Here is a 16,074-nt window from a genome sequence, read left to right on the forward strand (position 1 = left end):
GTAACAAAGCCATCGGTGTGTCATGCAGTAAGGGTGGGACACAACTTCTGGAAACACCCAGGCACCAAGCTGCCTGGAGAATGTGAACTCAGAAGCCTACTGCCTGGGATGGATTCAGCTCCACCCCCCGCCCTCTGTGTGACCCTGGACAAATGACTGAACATCTTGAAGCGTTTGTTTCCTTGCCTGTAAAATTACTCTAAGGAGAGCATATACTTGTAGGGTTTTCATAAAGATTCAATGAGTCGGGGGCTTCCCTGGTGGCGCAGTGGTTGGGAATCTGCCTGCCAATGCGGGGGACACGGGTTCAAGCCCTGGTCTGGGAAGATCCCACATGCCGCGGAGCAGCTAAGCCCGTGAGCCACAACTACTGAGCCTGCGCGTCTGGAGCCTGTGCTCCGCAGCAAGAGAGGCCGTGACAGTGAGAGACCCGCGCACCGCGATGAAGAGTGGCCCCTGCTTGCCGCAATTAGAGAAAGCCCTTGCACAGAAACGAAGACCCAACACAGCCAAAAATAAATAAAGAAAGAAAGAAAGAAATAAAAAATAATAAAAAAGGAATTCCTTTTTTAAAAAAAAGTAAAATAAATATCCTTCTTTAAAAAAAAAAAAAAAGATTCAATGAGTCAACTCACTCATTATTCTCAGAACAGCATCTAACTTATGTGCTCCAAAATACTACTGTCATTGCAAGCTAGGCCATTTTAATTTAATATTTCTGAATCCCAGTTTTCTTCAGTGGTAAAATGGATAATATGCAGAGCTTTACAAGATTAATTCCCCCAACAAATGGTCATGAGTTACACACTATGCCCGGCACGGCTCCAGGAGCTGGGAAAGCAGGGTTGAATCAAGCCATGCTCCACGGAGCTTTCATTGAGGGCTGGACGGGTGGCCCTGGGGACAGATAATAAGCAAGTAAACAAATCAATGAACAACATAATGAAGCAAGGAAGGCCCATAACAAGTGCTCAGTAAATAGTAGTTACAACTGGATGGGGCATAGGATGGACTAAATCTTTATCCAGAAAGAGAGAGAGAGAGAAACAGAGGGTGTGAGGATATGGAAGGAGGAAGATAAACGTGGGCATCAGACAGTCAGAAAGGGGTTTTGTTATTTTCCCCGTGGTATTTTGGACTGGGACCTGCATTAATTCTACAACTTGGAGAGAGTAATATTCAGCGCTGGAATGTTAGAGATGATGCGGAAGCAGGAACTGCAGATTGTAAGCCTGCAAAGAAGAGGGAAAGGCAGGGGGGAAAGCTGGGTACATTTTTAGGGCTATTTTTACGGTTTTGTTGTTCACATGATCTTATAGGAGGAGGGAAAGGTGAACAGCCTGATTCATCAGCCAGGTATAACGCACTCCTGGATGAATTCGGAAGGTGAGAAACGTGTGTGTGTGTTTGGGATGGAGGGAGAGAGAGAGGGAGAGAGAGGGAGAGAGAGAGAGAGAGAGAGAGAGAGAGAGAGAGAAAGGAGTAGCAGAAGCTGATACAGAAGAAGGTAGCCCGGCTGTTTTACGAGCACCAGACAGCCCACATGTGCTTTATAACTGCATCTGCTTCTGAGGTCACATCTAGGCTAGCCAAATGGAAGGAATCTTGGGAAATTATCAGCAAGAGTTTTCTTTCTTTTTTTCTTTAAACAAAGACAAGCAAACAATAAAAGCCACAAGTCTCTGCTCCCCAGACCTATTAGAGCTGGCATTTAACTCTGACCCCCTCTGGCCTGTGTCCTGTTTTCCAGGCTGCCTTCTCCCCACCGCAGACAAGTGGAATCAACGTGGAAACCCAGTGAGCTGCCTTCACCCCAGCCTGGGTCCAGATTTCCGAAAGTGATCTCCTGGGGGACCTGCTCCACGCTGAGTGCCTTCCCCAGCCCACCCCCAGCTCCTCCGAGGCCTGGCACCTCCGCGTGCCTGCGTCTGGGGACACAAATGGATTTTCAGTAGCTCATTCTATCTCTAATTCTCATTCACTCACGGGATTTTAAGTTTTCTTTTCTTTTGAAAAGCTTTCTAGGCTCAGGATGCCCTCGGCTGCAGAAAGATGGTGACACAGGGCACAGTCAGCTTGGCTTCCTTTCTGAGGCTGGACTGAGCCTCCCGGGAGAGAGGAGGGCGGCCTGAGCCCTGTGCTAGAAGAGGAGACGGAGGTGGCTGTCCCGGGCGCTGGGACAGGGGCGCGGGGAAGGGGCGGCAGCAGGGGTCTGAGTGCTGTCTGTGCGCTGGTGTATTGTCAGGAAAGGGGTCGCTCTGGCTCCCACTCCCCCCCACACCGACAGGAACAGGCAGAACCTGATCGGGGGGCACCTGAGGCAACCGCGAGGGGAGAAGCTCGGGGCGCTGGTGAAAATCTGGGGGAAAGAGGAGGGGATGAAGGGCGGTGGGAAGTTGGGCTGAAAACGCTATTGCGGGAACAGTTCTTCAGGAGAGGGGGCTCTTCCCTCCTGAATAGTTAACTGAAGCACATTGCGTTAAAACTCCATGAGTAAATAAGGGTCACCAGTGAACGGTTAACCTTTCTTCCACCAGCAGTTAACGGTGTATCTCTACACGTATGTTTTGAGTCTTTACACACGCGCACCTAAACTACAGGGAAATGTCCATCTATATGAGCATAGATCCCTTGTTCACTGTTGTGTATTCTCTCAGTGGGCCGAAGATGGTTACGCATCAGATGAATGGGATTTTTAATTCCTGAAATCGCGAGCTCCCAAGACAACAGAGCAGTTTACAAGTGGGAGGCGCCCACCGCCTGCCCCAAGGGACGGCCGGCGGGTGGGGAAAGGATCCGCGTCAGAGTAGCAGGTACCCGGCGCAGAATTCCGGCGCCGCAGGGGCGAAGGACCGAGTCTGCGAACTCGCCGTCTCCTCGCGGGTGGAGCCGGTTTGCGCGGACGAGCTGTGCGGGTCACCGGTGGGAGCCGCCCCGGCACGTCCATCTGCCTGCGGCGGCGCCACTTCCCCAGCGCACCGGGCACCCTGCATCCCCGCCCGCGCGCTCCTCCCCCTGCGCCCCGCTCACCTCCAGCCCGGCCTCCGCGCGGGATGGTGCGGGCGCTGGGCCCCGCCCCTGGGCCGGGGATAGTCCTGGAGGCCCCGGGCGGGGACAGAAACGAGGGTGGGACCGGGGGGCGGCGGCAGTAGAAAAGTTGCTGGTGGCGCAGCGCGGGCAGCGGCGAGGGCACCGCGGGACCGGGGCGCAGGCTTCCGAGACGCTGCCGGGCTTGGGGCTCAGCCGCGGGGTCCTCCACTGCGGGGCAGCGGCGGGATGCGAACGGCGGGACCTCGGGATGCGCCCCGAGGGTGCGCCCCGGGGCTGTGCCGGCCGCTGAGCTGGATGCTGGCGCGCCGGGAAAGGCAAGGCAGGAGCGCGGCTGTCTCTCCCCTCCCCCCCCCCCCCCCCACCCGGCGCTGGGCAATTTCCTCCAGGCTTCCAGGGGCACCGGAGAGAACCTGAACTTGAGTTCAGTCTCCGGGCTCTGGCAAGGGCGTTGGTCCCATTTGGAGCCCCTCGGCGGGGGGCCCCGTCCCTGGAATAGCGGGCTCCACTGGGCTCTGCGTACCCGGTCTCCCCTACCTGAGACCACCTGCAGACCGGTTCCCGATCCAAGGGTGTACAAGGCAGCGAAGGAAGGGGCGCTGCACACGGTTTGCCTCGCACCCCAATACTCTGAGGGGCTGTGGGACTCGGAATGCGGAGCCGAGTTTTTTGCACTCTTTCCCCAAACCCCGGGGCCCCATCCGTCTCTCACCTCAATTATGTCAAACTGGGACTGGGAAGCCAAGGGGTGAGCCGGTCTCTGCACCCGTCTTTCCCCAGCCTTCTGGTCCCGAGAGCCGGCCTAGGCCCTCGGAGATGACTCGCGCTCCCAGCGCAGCTCGCGGGGAGCCCCCTCTTGGCCGAGGGGTGGGATCTTCCCCGCGGGCAACTCCCCGGGTCCAAGGCGGTTGGGAGAGGGATCGTCGGGGCGGTGGGGCTCAGTGGCGCCGGCGTCTGGGAGCAGTGGGTGCATCTCCAGGTCAGAGGCGAGCTTATTACCTTTGCTGTTTTTATGATGCACACGTGGCACCGGGGTGGAGCCGAGCAGACCCAGATCAGTAGGGGAGGAGGCGGCTTCCACGCCCAGGAGCAGCCGACCACGTGTGCCCTCCGCGCCCCGGCTCAGGTTCGGGTGAGTGTGGGGCTGGAGAGGAGAGAGGCTCCCCTCCATCCGGATTGAGGCTGCGCTCACAGTGGGTCTTCAGGGGTCCCGGGACGCCTGGGCGCGGGCATGAGGTGAGAAAAACACTTCCCTCGCCACCGGGCGAAAGGTCTGCAGGTTCCTGGCTCTGATCTTGGTGGGACCTGTAGGTTAAACTCATTCGCAGCGGGGCGCAAGGTCTGCTTTCAGCGCCCAGGGTTCTACCCCAGCCCGGACAGAAAGATACACACTACTATATATAAAAAAGATAACCAACAAGGACCTACTGTATAGTACAGGCAATTATATTCAGTATCTTGTAATAACCTATAATGGAAAAGAATCTGAAAAAAATCTATATCTCTCTCTCTATATGACTGAATCACTTTGCTGTACACCTGAAACTAACACAACATTGTAAATCAACTATACTTCAATACAAATAAGTAAACAAATAAATAAATATTTAAAAATTAAAAAAAAAAAAAGCTTATGGCAATAGGGAAGAAAGACTGAAATCAATACTGAACACACCAAGGGCAAGTGGGGATTTATAGCCGAAGGGCAGGCTGAGGGGGATCAGTGGGTGGGAAATCGGAAGTCAAGGGAAGGGGGCTTCTTGCTAAACTGTCTTAACAAGATTCTTGCTAAAGATAAGCCAAAGGCCTAGATATCAAAGACGGGGGAAGAGGAACGTGATCAGAAAATGACTGAATGTTTGTCTCTCCCACCACCTAAAAAAAGTCGTATGTTGACATCCTAACCCCCAATGTGATGGTGTAGGAGGTGGTGTTGGTGGGAGGTCATTAGGTCATGGGGGTGGAGTCCTTGTGAATGGGATTAGTGCCCTTATAAAAAGAGACCCTCAAAAGCCCCCTCACCTCTTTCCTCCATGTGAGTACACAGTGAGGAGATGGCCATCTGTGACCCAGAAAGCAGACCCTCACTAGGTGCCAAATCTGCCAGAGCCTTGATCTTGGATCTTGGACTTTCCAGCCCCAGAACTGTGAGAGGCATATTTCTGTTGTTTAAGTCCCCCAGTCTACTGTATTTTCATTATGGCAACCCTAACAGACTAAGACAGAAATCAGGGGTGTGAAGATCCTTGACGAACTGATTTAGCAGCCTCAGGACGTGGAAGGCCAACGTTCAGAACTTGTAGAGAAGAAGACTCCTTTTCAAAGTAGTCTGGCTGAAGTTGGATCAAGGAGGGAGTCTTTGTCGGTATTAAAATGGAAAAGCCAGAAGTCAGGCCCCATCAGAAACCCCTTCTCTTGTTCCCCTAACCTCATGGTTTTGAATTCTTAAGAACCCATGTATTTTCAGCTCATGTGGACACAGAAGTTCTGTTGTGGTATAGGAGAGTGTCCCGGCCATAAAGCTGGGAGAACAATTAGAAAACCAGTAAGGGATGATTTAACATAAATGAGAATATTACAAGTTGCCGGCTTGACATGCCTCCATTAAGCATTGTTAGTCAGAAATTGCACCGCATATGGTGCCACAATCTATTTTGCTGAGAAAAATATATATATATAGACTCTAGATATGCCAGTGTAATGAAAAGCATCCTTCTAGTGAAATTTAAAGCATCCAATTTACTCAGATTGTACTTTGCAGCTCCCTACACTTACTAATCAGCCTGTCAAGCATAATAGCCATTTGGCGCTAGAAGTATTTAATCTTGTGTGAATAGGCTTATCAGAATGTCTTAGGAAAACAATATATGACTTCCTGGCAAAGAAATGGCTGCAATTAGGTGGTAATTATGCAATGTCTTGTTACTATAGTTTTAAAAATTTACCAGGCTAATTCTGTGGTAGAGGAATTCAGAAGTTACCACCGAGGGTTCAGAGTATGATTACGCTGGGGATGGGAGAGTTCTTGGAAGACATTTGTTCAAGACCCATGGGGCTCTTAACTGTAGAGTTTAGTTCTGAAATCATTGAGTCCATCTGTGCTGAGAAAGTATTTGCTTTGACACCTGACTCTACGGATGCTGAATTGTACAGCTGACGTGGTACCCAAAGTCCTGGGAAGAGCTGATGCTCCTGTTGGCTTTACAGAGCCCTGGTATGTATGACCTGCACCCTCTGGCTATTTGGGGACTGGATTCCTTGTGTTCTGTACGAGCAAAGGCACATATATTTAGGGTGGAATTGAGGTCATTTAGCGTCTTGGGTTATGAGTTCTGTTTTCTCTCCATTTATTAAGGGGAGACCAGTTATAACAATCCTTTTGAATAGGGGCAGAATGTCTACAGCACCTGATCTCCTGACACAGAACAGCTGACCCTTTCCAGAGGATCAAGATGGTGGGCTTAGGAATTGACAGCAGCAGTGGCCTGGCCTGGACCCCATGGGATAGGAGGCAGGTGAATTGTCTGATGATTGAACCAACTGTTACGCATTTTTCGTCAAATAACATTCGTGGACATGCATCCTTGCTTTGAAAAGCATGTGTCACAACAATAATTCTTTTGCCTTCTTTTATTATTAAAAGAAACATGAAATCTTTTATATTTCCTATTTCCCAAGTAGGTGACGCAAGTTGTCTAAACGAGAAAAATACATTCCAGTAGCATTGCATTTACCACTTACGCCATGAGTACTCTTTGGAAACCATACAGCTCTTCAGTTTAAATCCTTTTTCATTTGTAGATATTACAGAACTGGCTCCTGTAGAGAACCTATTGTTTATGACCTTCATCTTCGTGTACATCAAGACGAAGGTCTACAATTACTGAAGATGGTTTCATTGAAAGGTATTCGGGACACAGGGTGGACACAGCAGTTTTGTAAGTCAAGAAACCAGCCCCTTGGCGATCAGCTCTGCTATGAGAATCTCCTAGCCTCTCAGGGACTGGAAACGTCTGAAATGCAAATGCAGTTAAAGAGCCTTGTGGAGAGCTGACCAGCTGAGTATGGAGAGGGTCCCAGAGTTCATCTTGTGTTTCTGTTTCATTGGCCTGGATGTGACCAGATTTCGTCTCCCAAGCATGGTTGAAGCTCCATATACAACAAGGCTCAGAGGCCACATCTGAGAAGAAAGTGATGCATGAGGTTCCAGAACCTGAAACCTAAGGGGCTGATGGGTCACACAGATAATAAACCCATGGGAATGCCCCATGCTCAATGCCTTTTGTGACTTTTAAAAAGTGTCCAAAGGTATTCTAGCCTGCCTTGCCCTGCCTGGCTGAGACCAAAGAATGAGGTCACAAACCTAAATGATCATAACGGAATCAGCAAGAATATTTACTACTCAGACAGAGTTAATAGTGTCCCCCCTAGATTCACATCCATCTGGAAGTTCCGACGTGACTTTATTTGGACATAGGATCTTTGCTGATATCATTCGTTCACGATCTGGAGATGAAATTGTTCTGGATTTAAGGAGGTACCTAAATCAGATAACTGACGTCTTTATAGGAAGAGGCGAGAACAGTTAGAGACAGGGAGGAGAAGGCGTGTGACCACCAGGGCAGAGATTGGAGGGATACTGCCACAGCTGAGGCTGCCTGGGGCCACCAGAAGCTGGAAGAGGCAGGAAGGATTCTTTCTTGGAAAGCACGGTCTTGCCGACCCCTCGATTTGAAGCTCCTGGCCTCCAGGTGGTGAGAAAGTACATTTTGTTTGTTTTAAGCCACCAAGTTGGTGGCACCTTGTTATGACAGCTCTAGGAAACTAATACGCCATCACTCAGGTGTCAGATGCCAGAATCGAGATCCATTTTGCGTTCTAATCAAAACCAATCAAGTAACGTTTCAAGACTTGCCTCTGCAGGGAATTCCCTTGTCCAGGGGTTAGGACTCTGTGCTTTCACTGCCGAGGGCGCGGGTTCAGTCGCTGGTCAGGGGAACTAAGATCCCACAAGCCATACAACGCGGCCAAAAATAAATTAATCAATTAATTAAAAAAAAAAAAAAGACTTGCTTCTGCAAAGGCGATTCTCAGGCTGTTGCACTTGGTTCTTTTCTCTTCCAGAGACTTTGCTTCCCGAAATTTCCCCAGACTTGACTCCTTGTCTTTAGTAAGCTCCCAGCAGAAATGCCCTCTCCTTAGAGATGCCGTCCCCAACCTGCTCAGCTAAAATCGCTCCGTCTGCCCCTCCTCACTCATCGCTCTATTCAGTTTATTACACTGTTTCATTTTCTGCATGGTTATGACTCTTTTAAGAGATTTGTTCCTGGTGTGTCCTCATCCCAGACGTAAAATCAATTAGGGAAGGGACTTGGCTGTTTTTGTACCCACAGAAGGGCGCTGTCCCCATTGTCTCAGCACCTACAACAATACCTGGCACAGGTAGGCATGCTGTAAATATTCGTTGAATGAATGAATGAACGAATGAGAGGACCTCATGCTTTAATTCAAGCTTCCAGGGACACCTAGTTCTTGGGGACTGAGGGAAGATGTCCCCATTAGCAGGATCTGTGTTTTGATTTTGTTGACTTCATGGCACGGCAGGAAACGAACTTGGTAAAGGGCAGAGATGGACGGTTGTGGATTTTAGGGCAGAATGATGCTGTCCTGCGTTTTTGCCCCTTGGAGCTCTTCTGTAAATTCTCTGGAAGAACGTGGTTAGGACTGAGACACGTGTCATCTCCTTAAGCTAAACTCCCACGAATGAATCCTAAGTAGATGGAAGAATTTCCCATGCTTCACCTGTAGCCTCCACTCACTGTGGGCCCTGAAGGCCCCCAATATTGCTGAGGGGGAATTTTAAAGGAGAGCATTGTGCCTCTCGACTGGCAGTTATGAGCCCCCAGAGGAAATGGGAAGTATGAGAGCTTACAGCCAGGGCCGTGGGACCAGGACCTAAGGGAGGACCTCGGGCTCTCAACACAACCCAATTCTAATTGTGCCTTGACCATTGACAAGCTGAGGGATCTTGTCCTGTGACTTCCCTTCTCTGGGTGCATTTTCGCGTATACATTCCTTCAACGGATTTTTAAAAAAATATTTACTTATTTACTTGGTTGTGCGGGGTCTTAGTTGCATCAGGCAGGCTCCTTAGTTGCAGCATGAATGTGGGATCTAGTTCCCTGACCAGGGATCGAACCCGGGCCCCCTGCATTGGGAGCGCAGAGTCTTAACCACTGTGCCACTAGGGAAGTCCCTCAACCGATGTTTACTGAGCACTTACTATGTACCAGGAAGCATTCTAGGTGCGAAGAAGTTAAAGATGAACAAAACAAAGTCCCTACTCTCATGGAGAGGGTCTTCTTTTTTTTTTTTTTTTTATAAATTTATTTATTTATTTATTTTTAGTTATGTTGGGTCTTCATTTTCGTGCGAGGGCTTTCTCTAGTTGCGGCAAATGGGGGCCACTCCTCATCGCGGTGCGCGGGCCTCTCACTATCGCGGCCTCTCGTTGCGGAGCACAGGCTCCAGACGCGCAGGCTCAGTAGTTGTGGCTCACGGGCCCAGTTGCTCCGCGGCATGTGGGATCCTCCCAGACCAGGGCTCGAACCCGTGTCCCCTGCATTGGCAGGCAGATTCTCAACCACTGCGCCACCAGGGAAGCCCGAGAGGGTCTTCTTTTAGGGCGTGAACCATCAACAGATGAATGGATAGAAAATGTGGTTCTCATAGTGGGAAGCGCTCTGAAACAAATAGCACAGAGAGAGAGAGGCTTGAGAGGGAGGGGGTAGGATTTACTGCTGTAAATAAGGGGCAGCAAAGCCCTCCCTGAGGAGTGAGTTGTGTAGAGGCTGGAAATAATATATTATGTATATTATTTAAAATATACATTTAAAAATAATGCACATTTTAAAAATAAGTCACTCTATGTGAGTTACTCTTTGCATACAATGATATGATTTTTTTTGCTTTAATTTCCTCTTTTTAATTTAAAACATTTTTTTGTCTTTTTTTGTCTTGGTACAATGATATGTTTCTGGTGAATTTCTTACTAGTTCAATAGATCTGTCTCTTTTTGTTTTTCACCTGCTGCATACTATTTTAGAGTATAGTTGTACCAACATGTATTCAGATTTCTCCTATTGATAATCATTTAGGTTGTTTCTGTTTTCAGTGTTTTGGCTGCTACAGTGCAGTCTTGTTAAGCCCAATCTGATGGGGGCAGAAAATTGGCTGAAGGGCGTCACTTTGACACTTGGGCTGGAAGGATTCTGAGGTCTACTCTGGGTTCAACGGAAAGAACTCTAGGATTGATAAGCAATCCTGACCTCGCCCGCAGGAAGTGAGCAATGATGCTTCTGGCACCGTGTGTCTGCCATGCTGTTTCTGCCTCTGCTTCTGGGATCGACCCACTTCCCTGTCCCTCAAAGAACGTTCAGAACCATGACTCCAAAGGCAGCCAATGATCATCAACAACCGTAAGAAAGTCTTACCTTTAGTGGTGTGGCTGAATTCTGTGTGTCAAACAAGAAATAGGTTTTTATATATTTGGAACTTACTTTACTTTAACTCTCACTCCATAAGACCACTGAGATACTGCCTGCATCTCTCTTTGCTGCAAAGCGAGCTAGTCAGTGATTTTTTTGAGGCCGTCTAGCATCTAGCGGTCTATCAGCTGTTTGGGGGAGGGTTTCCAGAATAAACTTGAAGCAGTCGGTGCTTTTATGTTCTCCTATAAACCAGAAGGAGTGAGGTGCTCTGCAAACAGCGGTTATCTCAGTTATATAAAAATGATTTCACAGCTGAAAGGAGCAATTTTAAAATGTCAAGGAGGGTGGATGTCCGCTGGGTACACCGAGCACATGACCAGAAATAACCACCTTTGTCCGACGAGATTAAACATCGTGTACTTTCTAAGTGTTCTTTTATGCGCCTGCTCAAGAGTGGGTGGTCACACATCAAATCTTCCAATGGTATCCAGCTCTCTACAGCTAAGTATTGCCTCAGTATGTGAGCCCTAATGATTGTATTCAGTAAACTTATTATGTCAATGTGCACATAATAAGGTTTAGATGTTTTGTCATTTCCTAGCGCACATCAAAATATATAAGCATAAAAGGATTTTTTCCCAGAGAATGAACTGGATTCAGCAAAGTGGAGAAGACAGACAAAAACCATGAAGGTGTGGGTCATATTGATCTGCCTGTATTCAGACAAACCTTTGAAACACATATTTTTTCAAGGTGCAAGAGGGAAAACAAAGCCAGTTTCAAACGTTGAGGAAAGAAATTGGTCATTGTTGGTCTGTCTTAGTCAGTGATAGATTCTGGGTGTTTCTATGGCAAGAATGTGACATGACACATTTTTAGAGCTTTTATTGATACTATATATTAATACTGATGGGGAACTCTATTCAATATCCTGAGATAAAACATCATGGAAGGGGGCTTCCCTGGTGGCGCAGTGGTTGAGAATCTGCCTGCCAATGCAGGGGACACGGGTTCGAGCCCCGGTCTGGGAAGATCCCACATGCCGCGGAGCAGCTGGGCCCGTGAGCCACAATTACTGAGCCTGCGCGTCTGGAGCCTGTGTTCCGCAACAAGAGAGGCCGTGATAGTGAGAGGCCCGCGCACCGCGATGAAGAGTGGACCCCGCTTGCCACAACTAGAGAAAGCCCTCGCACAGAAACGAAGACCCAACAACAGCCATAAATAAATAAATATATAAATATATAAATATATAAAACTCTGAAAAATTTAAAAAAAATCATGGAAAAGAATATAAAAAACAAGGTATGTATATGTATAACTGAATCACTTTGCTGGACTGCAGAAACTAACACAACACTGTAAATTGACTATATTCCAATAAAAAATATTTATATGTTCAAAAATTCGAGACTGGGTGGCACATCCTTTCAACATTTGTGTTTGTAAATGTTTTATTGACATACAGCCACGACAATTTATTCTCTATGCTACTTTTACACTACAACACAGAGTAGTTGGGAGAGAGATGGGGGGGGCCCAAGTCTAAATTATTTTCTAACTGGCTCATTGCGGAGAAAAGTTTGCTGACCTCTGATACTCTGTACAGTAAGTCCCTACATCCGAACCTTCAAGTTGTGAACTTTCAACAATGCGTACATGCGTGTGCAGGTCCAATCACTTAAGCTAGTTCACGTGTCTGGCGTACATTGTCACATACGTGCATCCTCTACAAGTGGTTGTGCTTTTGTGTACTTTATGATGCAGTGCTGTATAGAGTACAGTAGTACAGTACCTTTATTTCAAGCCCAGGATGTCCAGAAGCAAGTATAAAAGCAGTGGTAATGTAGCTTGTACTACTGTACTTTTCAAGGTCCTGTACTGTAAGATTAAAAATGTTTTCTTTATTTCTTGTGTTTGTTTTTTATGTATTATTTGTGTGAAAAGTATTATAAACCTATTACAGCATAGTACTATGTAGCGGTTGTGTTAGTTGGGTACCTAGGCTAACTTTGTTGGACTTATGAACTAATTGGACTTATGAATGTCCTCTCAGAATGGAACTTGTTTGTGTGTAGGGGACTTACTGTACTCAGCTGCCTAGATTCAATCCCAGCTCTCAATTTACTAGCTCCATGACCTTAGGGAATCTACACAAGCTCTGGAGTCTTGGTTTCTAAACAGGGTAAAATAATTCCTACTAGAATATCCCCACTGGTGTATTTGGGGGATTAAACGTGGTAATTCAGGCATAGCTCTTGGCAAAACGCCCAATATGCAGGGAGAACACGGCTAATTAATAATGAAATTACTTTCATTATTAATTCTGTGTGCTCATAAAAGAGGGGGACCTGTCAAGATATTTATCAGCAAAGATACCAGAGCTTGGACCAATCAGAAAGGGCCCCAGCCCACAGCCTGTGGCACAGCTGTGACCACGGCTGCTGGTTTGTGCATCAGCCCTGCCCAGGAAAGATGCAGAGAAAGACTGCAAAACACTTTCAATCACAGGGCACTCCAGAGCCTGGTAAACTTCTTTCATGGTCTTAATTTTGAAACTGAGCAGTACCCTACGGGGCCTTCCCGGGACAGCCCCCTGTGCCTCCTGTCTGCCTATTGCTTGTAGAAAACCTTTAGCCTCCTTTAGGCTTCCCCTAGTTCCAAAGAACAAATTTAATCTGAGAAATGAGAAAGTGCAGAAATGAAGGAAAACAGTGAAGCAAGACAAAATAATAATGGTTTAGCCATAAAACAAAGTCAAGGACCTTTAGTTCCTCCTCAAGGGCTATAGATACTATTCTGAGTCGTATCCTCGAGTTGTTTTGCAGGTACTGAAACCCGTACCAGGTGGAAGAAGTTAACTGCATGCTGCCCACAAGCATGGAGACCCCAGACCGGGTGGAGCCAGAAGGTTGATGATGTTGACTCCTGATGACCTCACCACTGACCAATCAGAAGAGTGTCTATGAGCTGATCAGGTACCCGGCAACCCTCTTCCTCACACTGTCTTTAAAAACCTTTCCCTAGATAAACAACAAGGACCTACTGTACAGCACAGGGCACTGTATTCAATATCTTGTAATAATCTATAATGGAAAAGAATCTGAAAAAGCATGTATATATGTATATGTATAACTGAATCACTTTGCTGAACATCTGAAACATTGTAAATCAACTATACTTCAATTTAAGAAAGAAAAAAAGAAGCAATTTAAAAACAAAAACCTTCCCTGAAAGCCATCGGGCGTTTGGGTCTTTTGAGCATGAGCTGCCTGTGCTCCTTGCTTGGCCTCATGTTGGACACCCTGAAATAATCGCTGTGCTTTCCTTCAGCACAACCCTGTGACGGTAGATTGGCTTTACTGTGCGTGGGCGAGCGGACCCTAGCTTTGTTCCCTAACAATTTTACAAACTGTTCAGATGACAGTTTTAACTGTGCTTGCTTTATCCCATTTCTAGCTTGTGGATAGATGGGGACTTACGCATTTTTCACTGGCGTGTTAGCACTTATATTAAAATAATGCTTTATTATAAAAAATTCTAAATAACATCGCAAGGTGAGACCAAAAATTCTCTCAGATTAAAGCACCCTAAAACCATTAGTAGTATCAGCAAGTTATCATTTCCATAATTTAACTACATAGGGCTACAAGGAGATAGATATGACTGCATAGAGGGAAGGACATAATATATGTTTTAAAAATTATATTCTGCGTGTGTTTGATAAAATGTGCTAAATTCAGCATTGCTTGTATCTCACAGAAGACAAAGTATCCAAAATGAAATTGCTGGACTTCAAGTAAATGTTAGTTGACCCCAGAGATATTGGTGTTGAAAACATTCTGGTAAGACTGAGGTGGGGAAAGCTTATGGTGAAATTAATGTTTAGAGCCATCATTGAAAGTGTTGGTTCTGTTATTGTCTTCAACGTCTTGAGCTCATTGTAGCTAATAAACTGAGTCCCATTTTTAGAAGGTGAAGGGATGACCAGCCTCTTATTTCTTCCCTCTATTACTAATCATTATGATCTGCGCTACTTGTTAAAGTTTATAACATTTATATACCGTAGTGTATTTCCAGTCGCCCCATTCCTGAAATCTTAGTCCTATATGAAGATTATCCTGCCTCTTCCATCACTGACCTTGGCTTCATCTGCTTTCCATCTGCCAGAGGTGTTTTAGGTGTTTTCTTTATCTACTGTGACTCCTCAGCAAGTCCCCTCAAATAACTTGCAGAGGGGGATTTCATCATTTCTTCCCTTCACCATCATTTTTATGTGGCAAAAAGGAGATCAAACCATGGGTTCAATCCACTGTCTTGGATTGGAAATCTCAAAAGGTGTCTAAAAAGTAAGATGCTATATAATGATAAGGTATTTCCATTCAATCATCTGTTCAATAACCATTGCTTAGTGGCCTGTGTACCAGGCTGAGCCTAGGGCAACGTCTATTACTCAGTTGTCAGCATCCATGAGTGCACTGAGAAGTGTTTCCTGCCCAATAACAGACTTCTCCTCCTATCTGGAGGAAATTTCTCTAATCAGAAATGAAGGATAATCCCATAATTAAAGTCTGAGCCTAAAACACTGATCCCCCCAGGGGAAGTAACTGTGCCTTCATTTATTCAGAATCTGGTGGAGAAGTGCTGGGTTCTTTCCAGAGTACAGAAGAAGGAAGGATGAGGGATATTTAGGAAAAAAGAATAAGAAGAGAGAGGAGGAGGAGATGAGGAGGGGGAGGGGGAGAGGGGAGGGGGAGGAGGAGGAGAAGAAACAAGTATTGCTGTGGACCTCAGGGCTGATCTGCCAATCTTTTCAATCTCCCCAGAAACACCTCTTCTTCTGAAAAATAGCTACCTTTGGCTGATGAGGCAGCCTATTTATAGATGATGATTATAAACTTCTGTTCTCACTGGTGGTTGCCAAGGGGGAGGGGGTTGGGAGAGGGATGGTGTGGGAGTTTGGGGTTAGCAGATGTAAGCTTTTATATATAGAATGGATGAACAACAAGGTCCTACTGTAGAGCACAGGGAACTATATTCAATATCTTGTGATAAGCCATAATGGAAAAGAATATAAAAAAGAGAAACTAATGTATATATATGTATAACTGAATCACTTTGCTGTACAGCAGTAATTAACAAGATATTGTAAATCAGCTATACTTCAATAAAAACACATAAGTAAAGTTCTCGTTTGTCTCTTGGGGACGGGAGCTTGGAGAGAGAGGCAGTAACTCAGCACAATGAAACCTAATGGAACAGAACACAGTCTGATTCCTGGGACATCTGTGCAGCCACTCTGGGACTTTACAGCTACGTTTGACTTGCCCTGTGGGGCCCCCTCTAGGGCTGCTCAAAATTCCCAGTTGAGAGACAGTCACGTAAAACCAGGCTGGCGTCTGCAGGGAGGTGAGTTGGGTCTGGTTAGAAGAGACTCCTGTTTCCTGTTAGCTTGGTCTCTGCTGGGGACATGAGGGGCAGGTGCTCAGAACAGTGTCCCTCAAGGTGTTCTGAAATGCATCCACCTTTGCTACAAGGT

At 46.8% G+C, this 16,074-nt stretch overlaps 2 long non-coding RNA genes across 2 annotated transcripts in view; one reads left to right on the forward strand and one right to left on the reverse strand.

The window, feature by feature from the left end:
- Positions 1-16,074, forward strand: part of LOC309640109 — a 394,077-nt gene that overhangs the window by 249,249 nt on the left and 128,754 nt on the right. The window lies entirely within an intron of this gene.
- The window catches only part of LOC309640106, a 226,109-nt gene that overhangs the window by 8,515 nt on the left and 201,520 nt on the right, over positions 1-16,074 (reverse strand). The window lies entirely within an intron of this gene.

Source organism: Balaenoptera physalus (genome assembly GCF_965194825.1).
Source record: "Balaenoptera physalus genome assembly, chromosome: 12".
Lineage (NCBI taxonomy): Eukaryota > Metazoa > Chordata > Mammalia > Artiodactyla > Balaenopteridae > Balaenoptera > Balaenoptera physalus.